Genomic DNA, 25,964 nt, shown 5'->3' on the forward strand with positions numbered 1-25,964 from the left:
CATCTCAGTACATGCAGAAAAAGCATTTGATAAAATTCAACATCCAATCATGATAAAAACCCTTACAAAAGTGGGTATACAGGGAAGATATCTCAACATAATAAAAGCTATTTAGGATAAACCCACAGCCAGTATAATACTCAATGGTGAAAAGCTGAAAGCCTTTCTGTTAAAATCTGGAACAAGACAAGGATACCCACTCTCACCCCTTCTATTCAACATAGTACAATATTAGAAGTTCTACTTACAGCAATCAGACAAGAAAAAGAAACAAAAGGTATTCAAATTGGTAGGAAAGAGGTAAAATTGTCATTACATGCAGATGACATGATACTATATATAGAAAACCCTAAAGACTCCACACAAAAACTACTAGAACTGATGAATGAATTCAGCAGGGTAGCAGGCTAAAACATTAACATACAGAAATCGGTTGCATTTCTTTACACTAAGAATGAAGTATCAGAAAGGGAATGTAAACAAACAATCTCTTTTAAAATTGGATCAAAAAAATAAAATACTTAGGAATAAATCTGACCAAGGAGGTGAAAGACTTATATGCTGAGAACTACAAAACATTAATAAAGGAAATTAAAGATGATTCAATGAAATGTAAAGATATCCCATGCTCCTGAATTGGAAGAATTAATATTGTTAAAATGGCCATACTCCCCAAAGCAATCCACAGATTTAATGTGATCCCTATCAAATCACCCAACATCTTTCACAGAACTACAACAAATAATCCTAAAATTTATAAGGAAGCATAAAAGACCCAGAATTGCCAAAGCAATCCTGAGGAAAAAGAACAAAGCAGGAGGCATAACCCTCCCAGACTTCAGACAATACTACAAAGTTGTAGTAGTCAAGACAGTGTGGTATTGGCACAAAAACAGACATACAGATCAATGGAGCAGACTAGAGAGCCCAGGAAAAAACCTACACACCTATGGTCAATTAATCTTTAACAAAAGAGGCAAGAATATAAAATGGGAAAAAGACAGTCTCTTTAGCAAGTGGTGCTGGGAAAGTTGGACAGCTGCAAGTAAATCAGTGAAGTTAGAATACACCCTCACATCATGCACAAAAATAAACCCAAAATGGCTTAAAGACTTAAGCATAAGCTATGAAACCATAAAACTCCTAGAAGACAACACTGGCAAAACATTCTCTGACATAAATCGTACAAATATTTTCTTAAGTCAGTCTCCCAAGGCAATAGAAATAAAAAAAAAATAAACAAACAGGACATAATCAAACTTATAAGCTTTTGCACAGCAAAGGAAACCATAATAAAAATGAAAAGACAAAAATATCTGCAAATCATGTGATCAACAAGGGCTTAATTTCCATAATATACAAACAGCTCATATAACTCAACAATAAAAAAACAAACAATTCCATCAAAAAATGGACAGAAGACCTAAATACACATTTCTCCAAAGAAAACATACAGATCGCCAATAGGCACATGTAAAGATGCTCAATGTAGCTAATTATTAGAGAAATGCAACTCAAAACTATAATGAGTTACCACCTCACAGTGGTTGGAATGGTCATCATTAAAAAGTCTACAAATAACGAATGCTGGAGAGGGTGTAGAGAAAAGGGAACTCTCTTATACTGTTGGTGGGAATGTAAATTGGTGAAGCCACTGTGGAAAACAGTATGAAGCTTCCTCAAAAAACTAAAAATAGAGTTGCCATATGATCCAGCAATCCCACTTCTGGGCATATACCCAGACAAAACTACAATTCGAAAAGATACATGCACCCCTATGTTCATAGAAGCACTATTCACAATAGCCAAGACATGGAAACAATCTAAATGTCCATTGGCAGAGGAATGGATAAAGAAGATATGGTATATATAAATATATACAATGGAATATTACTCAGCCATGAAAAAGAATGAAATAATGCCATTTGCAGGATGGACCTAGAGATTATCATACTAAGTGAAGTAAGTCAGAAAGAGAAAGACAAATACCATATTATATCACTTATATGTGGAATCTAAAATGAGATAAAAATCAACATACCTACGAAACAAAAACAGATTCACAGATATAGAGAACAGACTTGTGGTTGCCAAGGTGGGGGGTAGGGAAGGGAAGGAATGGGCATTTGGGATTAGTAGAGACAAATTATTATATATAGAATGGATAAACAACAAGGTCCTACTGTATAGCACAGGGAACTATATTCAATATTCTGTGACTGGTCACCTAGTCTATGACAAAGGGGCCAGAATATACAATGGAGAAAAGACAGCCTCTTCAATTAGTGGTGCTGGGAAAACTAGACAGCTACATGTAAAAGAATGAAATTAGAACACTCCCTAAAGCTATACACAAAAGTAAACTCAAAATGGATTAAAGACCTAAATGTAAGGCTGCATACTATAAAACTCTTAGAGGAAAACATAGGGAGAACACTCTTTGACATAAATAGCAAAGGAAACCATAAACAAGACGAAACAACAACCCTCAGAATGGGAGAAAATATTTGTAAACAAAGCAACTGACAAAGGATTAATCTCCAAAATATACAAACAGCTCATGCAGCTTAATATCAAAAAAAACCAACCCAATCAAAAAATGGGTGGAACACCTAAATAGACATTTCTCCAAAGAAGACATACAGAAGGCCAACAAACACATGAAAAGATGCTCAACATCACTAATTATTAGAGAAACGCAAATCAAAACTATAATGAGGTATCACCTCACACCAGTCAGAATGGCCATCAACAAACAATTTACAAACAATAAATGCTGGAGAGGGTGTGGAGAAAAGGGAACCCTCATGCATTGTTGGTGGGAATGTAAACTGATACAGCGACTATGGAGAACAGTATGGAGGGTCCCTAAAAAACTAAAAATAGAACTTCTATATGACTCAGCAGTCCCACTACTGGGCATATACCCAGAGGACACCATAATTCAAAAAGACACATGCACCCCAATGTTCATTGCAGCACTATTTACAATAGCCAGGACATGGAAGCAACCTAAATGTCCATCAACAGAGGAATGGATAAAGAAGATGTGGTACATACATACAATGCAATGTTACTCAGCCATAGAAAGGAATGAAATTGGGTCATTTGTAGAGACATGGATGGAACTAGAGACTGTCATACAGAGTGAAGTAAGTCAGAAAGAGAAAAATATTGTATATTAACGTATATGCAGAATCTGAAAAAAATTGGTATAAACAATCGTATTTACAAAGCAGAAAAAGAGACACAGATATAGAGAACATACGTATGGATACTAAGGGGGAAAGGGGGGTGGTGGGATGAATTGGGAGATTGGTATTGACATATATATATACTATTGATACTATTTATAAAATAGATGACTAATGAGAACCTACTGTATAGCACAGGGCACTCTACTCAATGCTCTGTGGTGACCTAAATGAGAAGGAAATCCAAAAAAGAGGGGATATATGTATATGTACAGCTGATTCACTTTGCTGTACAGTATAAACACAATATTGTAAAGCAACTATACTCCAATAAAAAAATAGATTCATAATAACCAAAAAACAAACAAAAAAAATGACCAAACACAATAACAAAACAAAAAGGGGCAGAAGACCTAAATAGACATTTCTCTAAAGATGATATACAGATGGCCAACAGGCACATGAAAAGATGCTCAACATTGCTAATTATTAGAGACATGCAAATCAAAACTACGAGGTACCACCTCACAGCAGTCAGAATGGCCATCACTAAAAGGTCTACATATAACAAATGCTGGAGAGGGTGTGGAGAAAAGGGAACCCTCCTACTCTGTTGGTGGGAATATAAGTTGGTGCAACCATTGTGGAAAACAGTATGGAGGTTCCTCAGAAAACTAAAAATAGAACTACCATATGATCCAGCAATCCCACTCCTGGGCATATATCCACACAAAACTATAATTCAAAAAGATACATGCATTCCTATGTTCATAGCAGCACTATTCACAATAGTCAAGACATGGAAACAACCTAAATGTCCGTTGACAGATGAATGGATAAAGAAGCTGTAGTACATGTGTACCACATGTACATGTGGTACATGTGGTACATGTGGAATACTACTCTGCCATAAAAAAGAAAGAAAAAAATGCCATTTGCAACAACATGGATGCAAGTTGAGATTATCATACTAAATGAAGTCAGTCAGAAAGAGAAAGACAAATACCGTATGATATCACTTATATGTGGAATCTAAAGTATGATACAAATGAACCTATCTATGAAACAGAAACAGAATCACAGACATAGAGAACAGACTGGTGGTTGCTAAGGGGGAAGAGGTTGGGGGAGGAATGGAGTGGGAGGTTGGGGTTAGCAGATGTAAGCTTTTATATGTATCAGTAGAATGGATAAACAAGGTCCTACTGCATAGCACAGAGAAATATATATCATATGATAAACCATAATGGAAGAGAATATATATAAAGATGTATATATAACTGAATCACTTTGTTGTACGGCAGAAATTAACACATTTTAAATCAATTATACTTCATTTTTGAAAAATTTAAAAAAAACGAAAGAAAAAGAAATGGTATAGATATGAATTAGGTGTGAGTCTATATTACAAACAGATTGTTTTTTGTTTTGGGGGGGTTTTTTGCAGCACGCGGGCCTCCCACCACTGTGGCCCCTCCCGTCGCGGAGCACAGGCTCCGGACGCGCAGGCCCAGCGGCCATGGCCCACGGGCCCAGCCACTCCGCGGCACGTGGGATCCCCCCAGGTGCGGGCAAGAACCCGCATCCCCTACACCGGCAGGCGGACCCTCAACCACTACGCCACCAAGGAAGCCCAAACAGATTGTTTTTAAAAAGTGTTTTTAAAAAGTGTTTCTAGAGCATTAAATAATAATATGTATTATTTTATGTCCAAAAATCAATTAATTTTTTATTGAAGAAATACATAAAATGGTATTAGGCATGAATGTAAAAGATTGCTGACAATATAATCACCCAAAGATAACTACTATTAATAATTTGGTATTTGTTCTATTTCATTATATCTGCACATATATTTAAGTGAAGTAAGAATTATATTGTATATATTGGATTGTAAATTCCTCTTTTCCCTTAACAACATGCTACAAATATTTTTCCATATTAAAAAAAATCCTGTGACAAACTATAATGGAAAAGAATATCAAAAAGAATATATATATATATATAACTGAGACACTCTGTTGTACAAAAAAAAATAACATTGTAAAACAACTATACTTCAATAAAATTAAAAAAACAAAAAGAGTAGCAACAAGAAGTACAAAGATGGTCATTGGCCAAAATTTCTAATTAAGCAAGTGTTTTCAAATCCAAAAGGTATCTCTTCACAAACCTTGAGCCCCCATTATTCATCCCTGGGTATAATTAAAGGCAGATAAAGAAGGCTTTGTTTCTGGTTCATCTAGAGATGCTCCCAAAGAACCCATTTCCTAGTCTTTTGAATGCTCTTCTTGATGAAAAGGGGAGAGGGCAAGGAAATGAGTTTGTCCTTCTTAGGTCTCTTAAGCCAGGTGTACCAAAAATGTCCATCATACAGAAAAAAGAAAAAGAAAAAAAAATGTCCATCATGGTTTCTGTCATATCCATATCTCTTTCCAAAAGAAACTGCCCAACCTTAGTACCTACCATGTTTAACTGAGCATTAATGCTTCCACCTCTGCTCCAGCTGATTGGACCAGGAGTGGGGATCTGACCCAAGGGCAGGTAAAACTTTGGCTGGCCAGGGGCCCATGAGATGGTGTGGTGCTAGAAACTCTACTCCAATAGGAAAGAGCAGGGGCAGTGGGAGTTTTGCCCTCAGGAATTTGAAATAGAGAAGATCTAAGGCTGAAAGCATGCACCTCACAAACCAAGAGGGATCATTAACCAGCTGAAATTGGGATAAACCAAAATTATGAGAAAGCAAAAAGCACAATATAGAGAAGATATATATTAAAGGTTTTGAGGCAGTTGCTGGGTTGTTAGATGAGGAGTGGACATAAGTAGACACAAACACGGTTACTGGGAATCAGTTGTCCTCAGAGGAAATGCTTGTGGGTTTGATAGTTACACAGTCATAACTTTGAGCATCTCCATAAATTGTAGTAGAAAGGCTGAAGCTGGTTTTGCCAGATCTTTTTTTTTTTTTCCCAGTGAATGGAAAATGTGGTGTCAGTGTCCCCCTGGGTCCTCAGTCTTCCAGCAAACATCACTAGCACATTCTTAGTGTTCAAAATCAGTCTTGGCAGCCTTGCTCTTTTCTGACCACCTTTGGCCGTCCATATAGCTATTTTCCATCAAGCTCCTTTGAGGCTCACATGAAGATGACATGAGAAGTAGTTTCCATTTTTCTTCTTTGGCTCTAAGAGCACATTTGGTCTACAATTAGGCATATTTGCCTCCTTTCATGTGTTCCCACATTCCCCCAGGGGGAAGCCCCAGTGGATTCACAGCCCAGCCAACACATTTTACATTTGGTAATAGAGCCCCCAGGGGTTATGTGTGAAAAAAGTATGCGACAGAGGTCAAATCTCCTCAGGCACTTTGCTTTATATTAAAGCTTGGTTTTTGCCTTAGCTCCTCCAGTTTTTGCCTTTAAGTACTCCACAGAAGTTGTAATCAATGAGGAGATCAAGAGGGTAATTGGAGGTTATTTATTTCCTAAAAGAAGCTTAGCCCTAATTGGGAGAAGATAAAAAGATTGTAGAATTCCCTCCAAGTCAAAGGTTTTCAGGGATACACATAAAAACAATTTAAATCTTTTAAAAGTTAAGAAATGTAGAATTCAATCAATACAGAAGCTTGAGTAGATGTAGCAAATTTGCTGAAAAGATGAAAGAATGGGAAAAGGGCCCCTGCCATAGACACGTGGGAATCTAAGTGTCCCCTCAGTGTTATGGCAAAAATCCAGTCATCACCTCATGAGGACCCTCTCCTGTAGCTCACAAATCACGGCAAGAATGGATGGCAAGTCCAAAAATATTTGGGAAGATGATCCCAAAATTGTTTGGGATTTTATAATTAGCATCTTTTCACCTCAGGTATATAAATAAGAGTAGAATTCTTAAGAAAACTAAATAGACATTATTATTTTTGCATTAAGGAGTCTGTGAATATTTTGTTATTTCCGAAACTTAAAAATAATTTAGCCTGCTAGAATAAAGACATGTCTGGTAATCCTAATTTCTCATTTATGCTTCAGTGAATTATTTAAATGTATGGTCTTAAGTTGAAGTTACTTTATAAATAGTATTGGGACATGTAAAAATTAACATTCACTGAGTTTATGAGTTTGATTGGTGGCTTTACAAGCGTTAAGTAGTCAGTTTTATAAACTAAGTCAGACAACTGGCATTCTTGAAAAAGCCATAGGATGGTAATAATGGTGGATTTAACACCCACGTAACTTCCCTCTTTCTTGCAACTCCACTAAAACAATAGCAAAGGGATCATCATTATTATTTTTTTAAAGATAGAAGCCCAAAAGGATGGGGAGAAAAGGCAAGAAGACAATGGCAATAAATTCTGGAAGCTAAAAAGCAGATGGATGACTGTTAATTTACTTAGCAGATACAAAAAACCTGAATCTTAAGCCTAAAATGGAGAACGCCAAGAATATCCTGATCTAAACCACAGGACCCTCAAAAGACTCAGAGCAGAAACTGGGGAGGGAGGTGGGGCATATGGCCAAAAAAGAACATTGATTAATAGTAGTTAGAGCCCTGGATCCCACCCCACCACGCCCAGCCCCTGCAAGTCTCTAGGTGAGTGCCCCTCCCCATCCCTGGCAGAATAAACGTGGAGGTTTCTTCTCTGAGCAGAATCAGAGGGGCTCCAGACTGGAGGACACCAAGCCTCAGGTGACTGTGCTGAAGAAAGGAGAGGAAATGAACGTACACACGTGGCGTGCTGAGACCCCCCCAACACTCCTACTTCTCCCACCCCCATCCCAGTCTTTCCCTCAGTGGTATCTAAGAACCACTGAGCACTAAGCCTCTACCCATCAGTCAGGAAATTGGGAAAATGCACCAGCCCAAGAGGAAAGATCTAGAGACAGTGGCATCAAGGATCCCTCATTAATGGCCCAGCTAGACCCATCTAAGTGAAGCTCAAAGTTGACAAACTCCACCCATATCCTTAAGACTTCCAATTTGCTCTTTTACTCACTTTTACACATGAGCAGACAAACGAAGTTTGCCAGACATCTGAGAAAAGGTGGTAATATGGAAGACAGAGACCAAGACAGACAAACCAGTGAGTGGGAGCAGAGACTCTACAAGGGAAGGACACTTACATAAAACATGATTGTTACAATAATCAAAAATAAGCACAGATATTGCACCCATGAAACAAGAACAAGATGGGATAAAAGGAACATTCAGGGAACAAAACAGAGCTCTCGGAAATGAAAAACATGACAGCACAAATGAAAGAAATCAAAGGAGTTAGGAAATAAAGGTGAAGAATTCCTCCAGTTAATGAGCAAAATAAGACGGAAGAAGAGGATAAAAGAAAAATAATAAGGGACAAATTTAGGACAAGCAACATCCAAATAATGGATGAGAAACAGAAATAGAAAGAAAGGGGAAAAAAAAAACCATAACTGAGTTAATCATCAAGGAAATGATTAAGAAAAATTTCCAGATCTGTAACACAGGAGTTTCTGTATTAAAAGGACTCATCAGGTTGCCAGCACGAGAGTTGAAAATAATCCACACCAAGCCACAGCATCGTAGAATATTGGAATTGTGGCGATACATAGCCGCTAGAAAGAAATTAAGTTTCAAGAATTTATATTTGAAATGGGATGAAACTTTGCAACAGCCATAATGGAAAGTAGAAGACAACTGAACAATGACTTCAAAATTTGGGGGGCAGACATATAATTTCCAACCTAGAATTTTCTACCCAAACCACAATTAAGTGTGAGTATAGAAAGAAAGTATTTTCAAGAACAGAAATATAAAAACATTTAGCTCCCACACACACATACTCGGGAAGCTAGTGGAGGATGTGCATTATCAAAACGAGGAAATTAATTTGCCCTAATCAGGAAACAACTGGAAATGGTGAGTTCCTATATTTTGATTTTCTTTTAGGGTGAGAAAGTGGGTCACTCAGCTCCATGTTAGAATGTGGGACATTTAAGAATTATTCGGGTTTAAATAGGAAGAGATAATTCTAAACAGTTATATAAATTATACAGGGACAAGAAAACTGGTGTGCAGCACATGACACAGGTGGAGGGAATCTCCAAGATAGTAGTGCAGGGAGGTATCAGGGAGTTCTACATAGGCACTGTATTGAAACTGTAGCAATAAGGGCTTCCCTGGTGGCGCAGTGGTTGGCAGTCCGCCTGCCGGTGCAGGGGACGCGGGTTCGTGCCCTGGTCCGGGAGGATCCCGCATGCCGTGGAGCAGCTGGGCCCGTGGGCCATGGCCGCTGGGCCTGTGTGTCCGGAGCCTGTGCTCCCAGTGGGAGAGGCCGCGGCAGTGAGAGGCCCGCATACCGCAAAAAAAAAAAAAAAAAAAAAAATTGTAGCAGTAAGACTCCAGACGTAGACAGATTCTCATCACTACATCACTGGCCATCATGCCCTCTTTCTAAATCAGCTAAAATACTGAAGGATATGCTCCAATAAAACAGGGGACTAAACCAAGAAGGAGGGAGACATGAGCTCCAGGAAACAGGGATTTTTTTCATGAGAAGACAAAGGGAATTCCTGGGATGACAGTAAAGAGAAGTCACAGGTTGACTGTATGTGGTAGGCCTAGACCAGCACAGGTAGAAGGAGAATGAATTTCTCCTGACGGGCAGTCTCAGGGGGAAAAATGGCAGTGTTAGATCCTGGCATGATAAAATTTATGAAATACTGTACTGAGAGATTTGTGAAAATTATGGGACAAATTAGCAAAATGTACAAACAAAAACTCTAGGCAAATTTTTTAAAAAAGCAAGCAATTGTTAACTTCAGGGAAAACAAAATAAGAAATAAAAGTCATAGTGCCATACAATGCTTAGCTTAGAATTACATTTATATAGACAAATACTGTGACCCCTGAGAATTACTTCAACCAAAGATCTCGATATAACTGTAGTGAGACAATGATCTGGACGAGCAAAGGGGAAGGTGGCATGAGAGAGCACAATCCTCCTCAGTTATTACAGGTCAGGAGAAATGAGTCAAACTGAGCTGCCAAAGTTAGCAGTAGATGCGTATTATTTAGAAATATGGAGAAGTGTATATTCCAAAAGAATGGGTGAAAGGGTCAAGAGTAGCTGCCTCTGGAAAAGTGGAAAGGGGGAAGTGGGAGCAGTGGGGCAAGGAAACTATCTTTTTTGGTTACAAGGCTTTTTGTACTATTTGTGACGTTATGTGCATGAGTTATTTTAACAAAAATAAAAACAAGTTAATAAAAGAGAATATATTAAATTTATAAATACTATTTAAAATGTTTAATGCTTAAATACATTTATAAATGGGTCCAAGTTTAACCAAAGGCTCCTAAAAGTGATTGTCAGGTTTCTTGATATTATATATAAAATAACGATGTTTGTAAGTTGAATTTAAAAGCTTAAGGAAAAATTAGGTTCAATTAACTTGAATAAATTTAATATTATTTTTTAAAAAGTAACTTCTGAATATCCTTTTCTGTGCAAAGAAGTCCATCTTGATCACATGAAATTCCCTTGTATTGCCAGATTTTAAAGCCTGTGCTGAATTCTGGAGGAGAGGGAGATGCCTGGGGATGAATGACTGACTCAGCTTTTAAAAAAGAAAGAAAAATCTTCAGCTATGGTCTTTTCATCAGTTCCTGCCATCTGTATACTGGGGAGATGGACTGATGTGGATGCCCCAATCTCTCACCCGACACCCCAGTCTCTCACCCACCCAGGAAGCTGGCTTCCTCCAAGCAGTTCTGCATCAGATGAACAGGATGGGCTGTTTGATCTTGAAACTGTCTGGTCATTCCTGAGTCATATTTTGCGCTTAAGCAGCCTTCTCCCCAGCTCTGGGCAATTCCTTGTGGAATAGATAGGAAGGCTGACAAATTGCTTTCCCAATCCTGTTAGTGACGTTTCCTGCCCCAGTCATTAGGCTCAGGGAAAGTGAGCAGTGGCTGCTAATTAGAAATAGATTGGGGTGAGGGTGGGCAGGCAGCAGGGGATGAGCAGGGATCCAGGGACACAGTTCAGAGACTTTTGTCTAAAGAAATCCAACCTGAAACGATGGACAACTGTTGAATTAGCCCATACCACTAGGCACTCATTTTAAAAGATTACAAGAGATGTCCCTGCAGTCACCCTCAGGAACCAATTTCTTCCACACTGCATACTCCTCCAGCTCTTCAGAAGGCAGAACTGGGCAGGCTAAATTTAAATAGGCAGGGCAACTCTAAAACACTGTACTGAGCAGGATATCAGAGGACTTCTTAGACAGGGGTCTGCACATATTTTCTATAAAGGACCAGCTAGTAAATGTTTTAACCATAGGATCTCTGTCACAGCTGCTCAACTCTGCCATTTTAAGCACAAAAGCAGCCAAGGGCAGTATGTAAATGAATGAGCATGGCTGTGTTCCAATAAAACTTTATTTACAGAAATAGAGGTGGGCCATATTTTTGCCCACAGACAGTAGTTTGCTGATCCCTGCAATGGATGAAAAGTGTGAAGAGGTAGAAATGCTAAGGACTGAATCTCTAATGATGGCATTTCAGGCTATTTGACAAGTGGGTGAATATCAATCAGAATCTTACTGTCGCAACTACTGGAAGACTATCCAAACTTGTTTAAGCCAAAAGGGAATTTTGTTTGTTTGTTTGTTTATATTGTATAACTGAAAACCTAGAGGTAGAACTGGTTTTAGGAGAAGTTCTGAATGACTTCTCTTTTTTCCTCCCCTTTGGGCTCACATTCTCCTCTGTAAAGGGCATTCTCAACCAACTTCTCTTCTCAGAGTCATAAAATGGCTGCCACCAGCTACCAAGGCTAGACTCTTCCAGATTCACATCCTGTAGCAAGAGCTTGGAATTCCTGGCAGAAGCATTGAGACACAATCAAATTAAACCGGCTTTAAGCCAGGTACCTATTCAGTCTCAATATCTGCTAGCACGAGGTCCCTTTCTTTGGCTGTCTGTTTCAAAAAGGTTTTGATTACTCTTGGGCCATATTCTTCCATATAAACATTGCAATCAGCTTATCAAGCTCCAAGGAAAATCTTGCTGGGCTTTTGACTGGAACTGTACTAAACCTATAGACCAACTTGAGGAGGATCAACATCTTGACAATATTGTCTTCATATTTATGAATGTCGTATAGTTCTCTCCATTCTCTTAGGTTTTCTTTAATATCTCTTAATAATGATTTATAATTTTCCCTGTAGAATTCTTAGATACATTGTTACATTTATTCCTAGATTCTTGATATTTTTTGATACAACTTAACTTACAAAACTTAGTAACACAGCAATAAACATTTGTTATCTTCACAGTTGCATGGATCAGGAACGTTGGGAGTATCTTAGTTCTGACTTGGATCTCTCATGACATTGCAGTCAAGCTGTCAGCCAGGGCCGCTGTCATCTGAAGGTTTGACTGGAGCTAGAGAATCACTTCCAAGGTGACTTACTCACATGCCTAGCAAGTTGGGGCTGGTTGCTGGTGGGAGGTCTCAGTTTCTCCCCCATGGGGGCCTCTTCACAGGCTGCTTCAGCATTCTCACAACATAGCAGCTGGCTTTCCGTAGAGTGAGTGACCCAAGAGAAAGAGAAACCCAGGAAAAAGCTATCCTTTATATGATCCAACCTCAAAAAATGACATAGCATCACTTTCTGTTAGAATTGAGACATTCGTCTGGCTCATTTTCAAAGGGAGTGGAATTAGGTGCCATATTTTGAATCTCAGGAGTGAAGAAAGCACAATCCCCACAGCCTAAGGTTTCTGTTTTGTTCTGTTGTTGTTTTTTTGCAAAGAGACCTCTAGGCTCATACAGAAATGGACATTTGCTTTTCCTATTTTTACAATGTGCTTTCACCAGATATTTTGGTAAATCCTAGTAGAAGAAGATATTGTTTTCTTAATACCGTGGTCACCAGAGCCCCTCTTGGTCTGAACTCCAGCCATATGGTACTGATTGCAGCCTCCCATAGATACTCCAGTTTTGCTGTCATTCCTCTCCGTGTGCTTTTCTCTCTGCCTGGCGTATTCCCACTTAAGCCTTCCCTGACCTGAGTCTGCTCACAGATTTTACATGCTCCCATCACACCCCATACTTTCACCTTCCTGACACTAATCACACTATAATGCAATGGTCCTCAGAGTCTGGCCCTCGGGCAGCATCAGCTTCACTAGACGTTGTTAGAAATGCAGATTTTCGGCGCCCCCCAACCAAGCCCCTTGAATCAGAAACTCTGGTGTAAGGCCCTGAAATCTGTGCTTTAACAAGCCTCCAGGTGATTCCGGTGCTCACTCAGTTTGAGAACCACTGCTTGCTCTAATGTAACTGCCTATTTACTGTTTGGACCCCATACCAGAGGGAAGCTCCATGGGGTAGGGCTCTATCTGTCCTAGTCACCTCTCTGTCTGCCAAGCCAACGGTGGGTGCTCTTGTCAATTCTATGTGGAATCTGAAAGACAAAGGTAAGAAAAGGTGAGGGGACCTGGTCAGAGAGAACTGCCCAGGGGCCGACCTCCACCTTTCTGTTTCCACTTTCTTCCACTCATCTCCAAAGTCAGTCACACTAGATGCTCCAGCCTTTTTGTTTGCTTGCTTACTTTTATTTTATTTTTATTTTTAACATCTTTATTGGAGTATAATTGCTTTACAATGGTGTGTTAGCTTCTGGTGTATATCAAAGTGAAAAAGCTATACATATATATACATATCCCCATATCTCCTTCCTCTTGCGTCTCCATCCCACTCTCCCATCCCACCCCCGTAGGTGGACACAAAGCACCGAGCTGATCTCCCTGTGCTACGCGGCTGCTTCTCACTAGCTATCTATTTTACATTTGGTAGTGTATACATGTCCATGCCACTCTCTCACTTCGTCCCAGCTTACCCTTACCCCTCCCGGTTTCCTCAAGCCCATTCTCTATGTCTGCGTCTTTATTCCTGTCCTACCCCTAGGTTCTTCAGAACCTTCTTTTTTTTTTTTTAGATTCTATATATATGTGTTAGTATACAGTATTTGTTTTTCTCTTTCTGACTTCCTTCACTCTGTATGACAGTCTCTAGGTCCATCCACCTCACTACAAATAACTAAATTTCGTTTCTTTTTATGGCTGAGTAATATTCCATTGTATATACGTGCCACATCTTCTTTATCCATTCATCTGTCGATGGACACTTAGGTTGCTTCTAGGTCCCGGATACTGTAAATAAAGCTGCAGTGAACATTGTGGTACATGACTCTTTTTGAATTGTGGTTTTCTCAGGCTATATGCCCAGTAGTGGGATTGCTGGGTCATATGGTAGTTCTGTTTTTAGTTTTTTAAGGAACCTCCATACTGTTCTCCATAGTGGCTGTATCAATTTACATTCCCACCAACAGTGCAAGAAGGTTCCCTTTTCTCCACACCCTCTCCAGTATTTATTGTTTGTAGATTTTTTTGATAATGGCCATTCTGAACAGCATGAGGTGATACCTCATTATAGTTTTGATTTGCATTTCTCTAATAATTAGTGATGTTGGGCATCTTTTCATGTGCCTCTTGGCCATCTTCCTTGGTGAAATATCTGCTTAGGTCTTCCACCCATTTTTTTAACTGGATTGTTTGTTTTTTTGATAGTGAGCTCCATGAGCTGTTTGTATATTTTGGAGATTAATCCTTTGTTGTTTCATTTGCAAATATTTTCTCCCAGTCTAAGGGTTGTCTTTCCGTCTTGTTTACGGTTTCCTTTGCTGTGCAAAAGCTTTGAAGTTTAATTAAGTCCCATTTGTTTATTTTTGGTTTTATTTCCGTTACTCAAGCAGGTGGGTCAAAAAAGATCTTGCTGTGGTTTATGTCAAAGAGTGTTCTTCCTATGTTTTCCTCTAAAAGTTTTATAGTGTCTGGTCATTTAAGTCTTTAATCCATTTTGAGTTTATTTTTGTGTATGGTGTTAGGTAGTGTTCTGATTTCATTCTTTTACATGTAGCTGTCTAGTATTCCCAACACCACTTACTGAAGAGGCTGTCTTTTCTCCATTGCATGTTCTTGCCTCCTTTGTTGTAAATTAGGTGCCCATATGTGCGTGGGTTTATCTCTGGGCATTCTATCCTGTATCACTGATCTATATTTCTGCTTTTGTGCCAGTACCATACTCTCTTGATTACTGTAGCTGTGTGGTACAGTTTGAAGTTGGGGAGCCTGATTCTTCCAACTCCGTTTTTCTTTCTCAAGATTGCTTTGGCTAGTCGGGGTCTTTTGTGTTTCCATATGAATTGTAAAATTTTTGTTCTAACTCTGTGAAGAATGCCATTGGTAGTTTGATAGGGACTGCATTGAATCTGTAGATGGCTTTGGGTAGTATAGTCATTTTCACAATATTGATTCTTCCAGTCCAAGAACATGGTATATTTCTCCATCTGTTTATGTCATCTTTGATTTCTTTCATCAGTGTTTTATAGTCTTCTGAGTACAAGTCTTTTGCCCCCTTAGGCAGGTTTATTCCTAGATATTTTATTCTTTTTGTTGCAATGGTAAATGGGAGTGTTTCCTTAAGTTCTCTTTCTGATTTTTCATTGTTGGTGTAGAAGAATACAAGAGATTTCTGTGCATTAATTTTGTATCCTGCAACCTTGCCAAATTCATTTATTAGTTCTAGTAGTTTTCTGGTGGCATTGTTAGGATTTTCTATGTATAGTATCATGTCATTGGCAAAAAGTGAAAGTTTTACTTCTTCTTTGCCAATTTGTATTCCTTTTGTTTCTTTTTCTTGTCTGATTCCTGTGGCTAGGACTTCCAAAATTATGTTGAATAAGATTGGTGAGAGTGGATGTCCTTGTCTTGTTCCTGATGTTAGTGGAAATGCTTTCAGTTTTTCACCATTGAGCAAGATGCTTGCTGTGGGTGTGTCATATATGGCCTTTATTATGTTGAGGTGGGTTCAGTGATCTCTTGGTTATTTCAGTGATCTCTTCATGCTACTAAATAACCAAGAGATCACTGATCTCTTTATCACTCTGAGAATTTGGAAATGTGGGGATGAACAAGGACCCTGGAACCTAACGTATAGACTTGGAAGCTGCAGATCTGGGGAGGATCTGAGCCTGATGAATTGTTAAGAATCAAATTCATACAAATTAAAATTAATTATGTTAATTAAGGCTACAATTTAAAGCATAATTAGTTATCCTTTTAAAATAGAGAAATATTTTTGGTTAGTATACATGTGTTAAATACAAATTTATACTAGAGGCAATAAAGTTTGATTTGTTACATGTGTAACATATATAATATATAAGTAATCTTGCAAAAATGTGTGTGCATATATAAAAATATACCATTCATTTAACCGTTTATTCATTTTCTTATCAATGATTTATTCGTCTATTGTGTGCAAAGTACTGGGGATGGAGAAATGAATCACACATTTCTAGGGATGCTGGGATGGACCATTTTGCTGTATTAAAGAATTTGGATTTATCTTTCAAAAAGTATTATTCTCACTGGCACTGACCTGGGCCTAGAAATTCAGGCTTGAAATTTTGACCTTCTCTGGAAAATGTGATGCCTGGCAACTGTCTGTGGCTGGACTGAAAATACTGGTAAAGGGTTTAAGTCTCTAACGACTCTTCAAGAACAACCAGCCTGACAATGAGTAATATGCAGTTTGATGTGAAAATTAGAAAACTGGCAGACGAACCTGCAAGAGGGAAATTGGATTTCCAGAGAGACGAATGGGAGGCCATGCGGCTGAATAGGGTTCACAAGATGCAAAGGCATGCAGGGGAGTTGCAATCTCTCCTCTTTCTCAGCGCGCAAAGTAAGTCCCTATTATTTATTCATTAACGGGTGAAAGCGAGAGTTCCGTGGTCCTGCTGTTTATGACCAAAATGGATGGATTCAATATCGAGCAATGATGTGTTCAAAACGAAGGCACATCATTAAATGTCACAGGTGTTTATTAACACATTTTCCTCCTTATTCGAACAAAACAAGCATTATCCCACCAGGTCCGTGACTCTCTTGCCTTTTCTTGTCAGGCTTTGGCAGATGCTTAGTTTCTGGCAGGCAGTGTGGTTGAAAGCAAATCTGGGAAAAGCAGAGATATCCAAGGGGATGTGAGGAGGAATGGAAAGCACCTAGATGGTAGCTTTAACAAGGAGGACTCCATCTTCTGAAAGTACAAATGTGGCTTTCTGGCTTCTTCTCTTTAGCTTCCCCCATCATGTCCCATTAGGTCACCCACTAGTTTCCCATCCCCTTTCTCCTCTCTTATTCATCTATTTCTCACTGCATATCACTGACATCAAGAAAAGGCTTCCATTCTCATGAACTGTGACTTCTTCTCCCCACAACAGTTGGTGGGGGAAAGTGGCAACCTTCATCTCAGGATCCTCTGAACGGCTCCATGCCCAGAGCAACTCCATGCTAAAAAGACTACACAGTTTTGAATGTTTGTGCTCCAATTGAAAGACACCAACTTGGGAGAAACGACATAAATTCATTATTACTGCACTGAAACCTCTTTCTGCTCCAGGCAGAGAAGATAAATTACCACCCAAGTGATATAAAGCTAGTTTGAATATATTGTTGGATCAAATGTATCACAATGTCTGGAAATCTCTCCTCTTTCAAGTTGGAATTAAAGAATGGTTATCAGACCAATAATAGACGCTCTCATTTGCATACATTTCATCTCAAGGCACTTCTGAAGGTATGCAATACTCAAGTGGTTAATTGTTCTTCACACTCTTGACATATCAAATTACAGCTCAGACTAGGGAGGACCCATTGGTGATTGAGATGATTGGCAGGAGCTCACAAGGGGGGCATCTTTTAGGCCTGAAGGAGGATATGGACAACATGGGTGCTGCTAGGCCTTTTAAAGTGTTCCCACGAAGAAGGTGAACTTTGCAAATTTTACTTAAAATAGGTTTTCTCCATGCTTTATGATTCCAAACAACTGGGCATTCAACGGTGACAAAAATGCTAGTGTTTTTTCGCTTTAATTGTCCCTTTTCATCAAAGACTTAAATTTCTTGAAATAGCCTCTAAAGTTGTCATTGATTCCATTTCCTCCCCCAGAATTCTTACTGAATAGGTCTCTGGTCTCAGAGATTGTTCTGTGGATGGAATTAATAATCAGTGTTTACTTGGTGTAATGTCAGTAGGCTGATTTTTGAAAATCCTCCCTGATTTCTTCATAATCCCAGGGGACCTTCAAGAAAGAATATACTCCATTTTATTTACTCTGAGCCTCCCAAGCCCAGCACAGAGGCAGGCGTGGGAATGTTATGCCTTCCTCGTTGAGTAAAGAAGTAACTAGCTCATTTCCCATGGTGCCATGTTGGGCTGCACCCCACAGGCCTACAAGCCCTGTGCTTGCTCAGCTTCAAGAACAAAGAAAGAGCCCTGAGTTGGCAACAGAGACATCAATGGTTTAATTGCTAGGGAATCTTACATGTCTGAAGCAAACTCCTGATGTGACACCCCACTGTGTGTAGTGGACAGTGGGCAGGACATGGCAGCAGTCTTTGCTCGCCGGGGGGAGGGGGAGGTTACCAGGTATAGGGGGAATTGACATCAGGTTGGCTCTTTGGTTACCAGGTAGTTGAGATTAGCAGAGGGATGTGCCCCTCACCACCTCTCTTATAAGCTATCACAGTGAAGATGTTCTGATCTAAAGGCTATAACAGTCGCTAGCTAGGGCAGGGGCAACTATGTAGGAAGGTCAGTCATGTGAGTAGGGTGTAGGTGAAGCAGACACTGGTCAGCAGAGGATGTACAAGGAGCAAGAGAACAGCCATCTTGGGTGGCCTGATCGTACACTCCACGCCTACATACCCTGCATGAGCCTTACAATCTTGGTCCACCCCTCTTCTGAGATATCCCTGGGGTCAGGTATGTAGAGGGGCACTGCAAACAGATAACACAAGTACAATACAGACATGAGCAGCTAAAGAGTATCAACTGAAAGATAACTAGTAGGTTAGGAACAGTCATTTGCCAGCATGTGGGCAAATTCTGGAGCCAAGCACTTACTGGGTCAATGGAGAGGGAGTCAGTGATGGCAGCATCCTGTCCAGTTTATAATGAAGGTAAGGCCACTCTGGGTTTTCACAAACGCAAAGCCACCTCCATGGTGGCAGCAGGGAGGCCCTGGCTCTAAAAGAAACATTCTGTTGGCCCAGCCAGCAGTCAGCAGTCACAGTACAGGGCTACCACCCCATGTTATGTCACAGGCCATTAGTTGTGGACCCATTAGGTCTTTCCAAACAAAAAAAATTAACCCCACTTGTTGGACTTGTGTGTCCAAAAGCCAGCCTATTCTATTCCACACAGCATAGACCGGGGGGCTTGTGGGCAGTCAGTTGTACAGTAATGTTTACCGATGGGGGTCCTTCTGATATGTTGGCATGTGGGACAAAGAAGGTGGTGAGAGTCTTTCTCCCTCATGGTCAGTAACCCCACATAGTCACAGTAACCGGGTCAATTTTTCGTGGAAGTCGAGGAGGACGACAACGGCATCTCACTATAGACCCAGCAAACAGACTCATTTCACAGTGAGGCCAGTGTTGCTGCTCGGTCCTCAAATAGATTTCTTCTGCTCAGACTAGGGATGAAATGTAAGATGTCTAACAGGCACAGCACAAGGGAGATCATGACCATTAAGCAAAATATAAGCAGTACCCACATTCTGAGATGATACCACACCTGCCTGTGGTTTTTGTCCTCTTCTGCAATACAGTTCAGAAAACTCAAGTTTTCAGTAATACAGGAGCGTGTCCAAAATAACCTCTAAAATGGCCACCTAGTTTTACCTTGGATGTCAGAATCACCGCTACTCCACTTTGACTTTTGAATGCATTCCCCTCCACAATGGCCAGAGCAGATGTAAATGCATATTTGACAGGCCACAAAACAGGCCACTTTGGTCAGTAAAGTTTAAGTTAAATCATGTATAAACCAGAATGACCTCCCCATACCTCCATATGTGAAGATTTTTCCATCATTTTCCCTTCTGATTGTAAATCTTTTGATAGACCAAAGTAAATATCCCTCGAAGGGGGAACGCTGCCTGCCCTGGGTCCAGATGACGTACCTTGGTGCTAGGCCTCTTTTATGTTTGCCTAGTTATCCATGTTGGGGGAAAACTGATCAGATATTGTGAAAAAGCTCAGAGGTATGTTAATGGGGAAACATTTTATAGGCTATACATTTTATCACTTATACCAAATTGTTACACAAACATTGTATATGCGCTTTTAGCAGCAGACTTACAGTGATACATCATGAGTAGTTATACTCTGTGACAATTTCACTAGATAATTTTCTTTCCATCCTGAACATCAGGGCATAAGTATGGCTAACACAATAACTTTCATAAATACAGACCTCAATTAGCAGAACTAGAATTTAATATCCACTGAAACATAATATTTTTTCTCTCTAAAATCACCCTCAACTCCACCAAACACAGCCAAATAGAGACTAATTTGTTTATAAAATGAGTTTGGTCAACTGACCACATAGGCTCTTCCAAACTGTCTGTGGTGGAACTCCTCGGAAGGAGTCTCAGACTGAATTCCCAAAATGCCTCTTAAGGCCAGGAAAGCCATGCCAAAGGCCTGCCATCAGGCTCTGCCTCCGTGGATTTCTCTCTTCTAGCAGTCCCCAAAATGTTGAGATTCCTGCTTGCCAGGAGACAGTCTTTCCCATTCACCTGATAAAGCTGCTTAGAACCCAAGAGTCTCCAATTTCTGGAGAGCCAGCCAGAGAGAAAAGAAAAATGTTCAATTCTACCCACAGGTATAGTTTAACAAATTGCTGTAAGTCATAACTAACTTGAGAGGAAGGGCTTCCCTATATCTGGAAAACAGAGACCAAAGCCAGTAATATTCCAGACAAAAACCATAAAAATTCAATCAATAACCAATCTTTCTGTTAACTTTTTATGAAGCCATCAGGTATTCCATTAGGATTCTTTAATTTCTCACCCAGTTCAGCAGTATAATCTAAAATTTATCAGAGGACTGTATTTGTCATAAGGTCCTTCCTATGAATCTTCTTGAAGATGAAGTACTTTTGCAAAAGTATCAGCGTACAATAATAACTGTCTATAAATGTCTATAAATGACAAAAGACTTAAAAAGTCATGGTTAAACACCTGATTACAGTGTAATCGATAAAGAAACTTGGTCACAGTAATTAGAATTATGACTGATTGTAATCTTAACCTTTAAAAACCTTAATCTCTGGCAAAAACCAAGAAGCAAATAATTGTGAACTGCTTGTCATATCAGCACTTTCTGATTGGAAAACTGATGCTTTAGTCTTCCTCTCCTAAGAAGGCAAAGCTAGGTAAACTTAGACCCACCCAGCAATTAATGTTCCAATATTTTATCCTATTTGAAATGACCCAGATAGTCAATGAATTTTCTTCATTTAACTTAGTTTAGTTTCAAGTTACCAAAACCTGATAGATATTCCCAAAACATAATTATGCCTATAGAGTTTGCCTAAAAGTTCCTATTTCATTTACATTTACTTAAAATTTCATCATATCAAGTTATTTTCCTTGCTGAAAAATTTGCAACAAATATAACAAGGTCTTATTTGACCTCTAGTAAACCTAGGTCCAACAGAAGTGTTATACTTAACACTGATGACTCTGAAGACATGTCTATATTAAATCAAACCAACAAGCTTAAGTAGCTTCAATACCCGATGTCAATTCAGTACTGAATATCTCCCGTATCACGTGAACCTGAAATTCATTCAGGACTGTTTCTTTTATATTTTTGAGAATTATTTTATATTTCTGAGAATTTATATAAGCACTTAGTTTATTTTAAGCCAATTAAACAGAGCTCATCCACAAACCAATCTTGGCAATGCCATTTGGAGGCAGAGACACCTTATATTTATAAGGTACATATAGACATACATGTATCTACATAGACACACAGTTTTCCTGCTAGACTTTAAAAGGCCTCTTTTTTTTTTAAAAAAAAAACTCTCAGGGATTAAAGTTCCTGAGGAAGCCCAGGTACTTCCTCTAAGGACATATTCAAAAACCAGTTTTAGAATGTCAAAGGAGTCCCATCTTGGCCATTTTCAGGAATTTTTTTCAGTTTCTAAATAGCTAATTCAGTTTAAACAAACAACAGTAATAGAAAACAGTACATCTCATTCATTCACATGCCTCACTTTCAGGGGAACAAGGATCAGCATTCAAGTTAATCTTTGCCTCAGCTGTTAGCTAAGCCTCTGTGGTCTTTCTTAATATACAAAGCAATGGCCAATAACACCCAAAGCAATCTACAGATTTAATGCAATCCCTATCAAATCACCCATGACATTTTTCACAAAACTATGGCAAATAATTCTAAAATTTATAGGGAACCACAAAGACCCTGAATTGCCAAGCCATCCTGAGTAAAAAGAACAATGTTGGATGTATAACCCTCCCAGACTTCAGACAACACCATAAAGCTACAGTAACCAAAACAGTGTGGTATTGGCACAAAAAAGACATATGGATCAATGGGACAGAATAGAGAGCCCAGAAATAAACCCACACACTTACAGTCAATTAATCTTCAACAAAGGAGGCAAGAATATACAATGGGGAAAAGAAAATCCCTTCAGCAAGTGGTGCTCGGAAAGCTGGACATCCGCATGTAAATCAGTGAAATTAGAACACTCCCTCACACCATACACAAAAATAAACTCAAAATGGCTTAAAGACTTAAATATAAGACAGCGCACCATAAAACTCCAGTAAGAGAACATAGGGAAAACATTCTCTGACATAAATTGTAGCAGTGTTTTCTTAGGTCAGTCTCCCAAGGCAATAGAAATAAAAGCGAAAATAAACAAATGGGACCTAATCAAACTTACAAGCTTTTGCACAGCAAAGGAAACCATAAACAATACAAAAAGACAACCTATGAACTGGGAGAAAATATTTGCAAATGATGTGACCGACAAGAGCTTAAGTTCCAAAATATACAAACAGCTCACACAACTCAGTAACAAAAAAACAACCCAATCAAAAAATGGACAGAAGACCTAAATAGACATTTCTTCAAAGAAGACATACAGGTGGCCAATAAGCACATGAAATGATTCTCAACATTGCTAATTATTAGAGAAATGCAAATCAAAACTACGAGGTACCACCTCACACTGGTCAGAATGGCCATCATCAAAAAGTTTACAAATAGTAAATGCTGGTGAGGGTGTGGAGAGAAGGGAACCCTCCTGCACTGTTGGTGGGAATGTAAATTGGTGCAGCCACTATGGAAAACAGTATGGAGATTCCTTAAAAAACTAAAAATAGAGTTACCGTATGAGCCCACTCCTGGGCATATAAACAGACAAAACTATAATTCAAAACAACACATGTACCTAATGTTCACAGCAGCACTATTTATGATAGTCAAGACATGGAAGCAACCTAAATGTCCACTGACAGATGAACAGATAAAAAGATGTTTTATATTATATATATATACACACACACACACAAAATGGAATATTACTCAGCCATAAATGAAATAATGCCATTTGCAGCAACATAGGTGGACCTAGAGACTATCATACTAAGTGAGGTAAGTCAGACAAAGAAAAACAAATAACATATGATATCACTTATATGTGGAATCTAAAATATGATACAAATGAACTTATTTATAAAACAGAAACAGACTCACAGACACAGAAAACAAACTTATGGTTACCAAAGGAGAAGGGGGGAGGGGTAAATTAGGAGTTTGGGATTAGCAGATACAAACTACTATGTATCAGATAAACAACAAGGTCCTACAGTATAGCACAGGGAAATACATTCAATATCTTGTAATAAACTATAATGGGTAAGAATATGAAAAAGGATATATATATGTATAACTGAATCACTTTGCTGTACACCAGAAACTAACACATTGAAAATTAACTACACTGGGGTTCCCTGGTGGCGCAGTGGTTAAGAATCCGCCTGCCAATGTACGGCAAACGGGTACGAGCCCTGGTCCAGGAAGATCCCACATGCCGCGGAGCAACTAAGCCCGTGCACCACAACTACTGAGCCTGCGCTCTAGAGCCCACGAGACACAAGAGAAGCCACCGCAATGAGAAGCCCGCGCACCGCAACGACGACCCAACGCGGTCAAAAAGAAAATAAATAAATTTTAAAAAAAAGAAAAGAAAGTAAACTACACTTCAGTTAAAAAAGAAAAAAAGGAGCAACACCCAGCCCACAGCTGTGGCCACTGTTTTCCCACTAAAACGGCGGCCAATATCTCCACAATAGCCTTGGGGTGTCTGTGAGAGTTCTGTGAACTCTCTTGGTGGCCCCCATTCATCAAGGACAGCCACTACAGGGCCCCACATACTAGTGGACGGCCCCCCGGGATTTCTGCCGCAACTTTCGAGATTACCCCTGCAACTTCCAAGCCCCATTCCCCACCCTTACTTCCCAACATCTCTGAGCTCACGGGAGTTTCCTCAGTCTCCTGGCTGCTCCTCCAGTTGTGAGGCTGCACCCCGCGGGCCTGCTAGGCCTGTGTTTGCCCAGCCTCAAGACCAAAGTAAGAGCCCGGAATCGGCGACAGAGACGTAACGCTTTAATGGATGGGGGAGCTTACATGTCTGAAGCGAGGTCCTGGAGCGACATCCCACCACGAGCGGCAGAGAGCGGCGGGCAGAACCTGGCGGCAGGCTCCGCCCACCACGAGCGGCAGAGAGCGGCGGGCAGAACCTGGCTGCAGGCTCCCACAATGAGGTGCGGCGGGAGGTTACCAGTTACAGGGGAAATTGACGTCAGGTTAGCTCATTGGTTACCAAGGAAACTAGCAAAGGGGCACGCCCCTCACGCCCCTCACAGCCCCCTCTGATAAGCGCTCATGGTGGAGGGTTTTTTTCTTCCTTAAAGCAGAAATGTGTTTATTAGGCACCCTTTTTCCTCACAGAGGAGCAAGACCCACGATAGAAGTGCCTGCAAAATCTCTCGAGGTTGCAGGAATCTCTCAGAAGATTCCAGAGAATGTAGGTGCTGACTGGCCACCACCCCAAGAAGAACACCATTTGGCTGGAGCATGACTGCTGGAGCGGCATGACGCGGAGTTAGCTCCTGGACTCCACAAACACTGAGGAGTGAAGGGGGGCGGGGGGCCGGGCCCCGGGACAGCCATCCGAACACCGGCAGCTGCAGAAGCCTTCACAGCTGACGCATATCACCTGCCTGAGCCAGCAAGGAGAGGAGAGGAGGGGAGGGGAGGGGGAGGGAGAGTGCCGGCTCCCGGGAAGACCCTCACCCGGGCCAGGTCCAAGGGCCCTCCCCAAATCTGCAGCCTCCTCTTGGTGCTGACTCAGTCCCACGAGTAGGGGTTTCTAAAGACCCTAAAGACCTGGGAGTTCCTGCCTTCCTTCGGCAGTGCGACCTCCTGGTGGCTCTGGGCTGCGTCTGTATCTTCAGGGCAGGGTGGAATTGGCACTGCCCATCACCTGGCTGTTGGCGGTGGCTCATGGGGGGATGACATCGTAAACTCCTTAAGGATGGGCCTCTGTGCATCAGGGTCATCTCAGATGTTCTGATCTCAAGGTTAGAACAATCAGCAGCTGGGGCAGGGAAAAGTATGTAGGAAGGTCAGTCACGTGAGTAGGGTGTAGGTGAAGCAGACACTGGTCAGGCAGGGGGTGTACAGAGAGCATGAGAACAGCCATCTTGAGTGGCCTGATCATACATGCCATTCTTCTTATAGTTCTTAATATTACCCACACAGCTGTAGCGTATTCT

The sequence above is a fragment of the Globicephala melas genome, chromosome 6 (genome assembly GCF_963455315.2).
Source record: "Globicephala melas chromosome 6, mGloMel1.2, whole genome shotgun sequence".
Taxonomy (NCBI): domain Eukaryota; kingdom Metazoa; phylum Chordata; class Mammalia; order Artiodactyla; family Delphinidae; genus Globicephala; species Globicephala melas.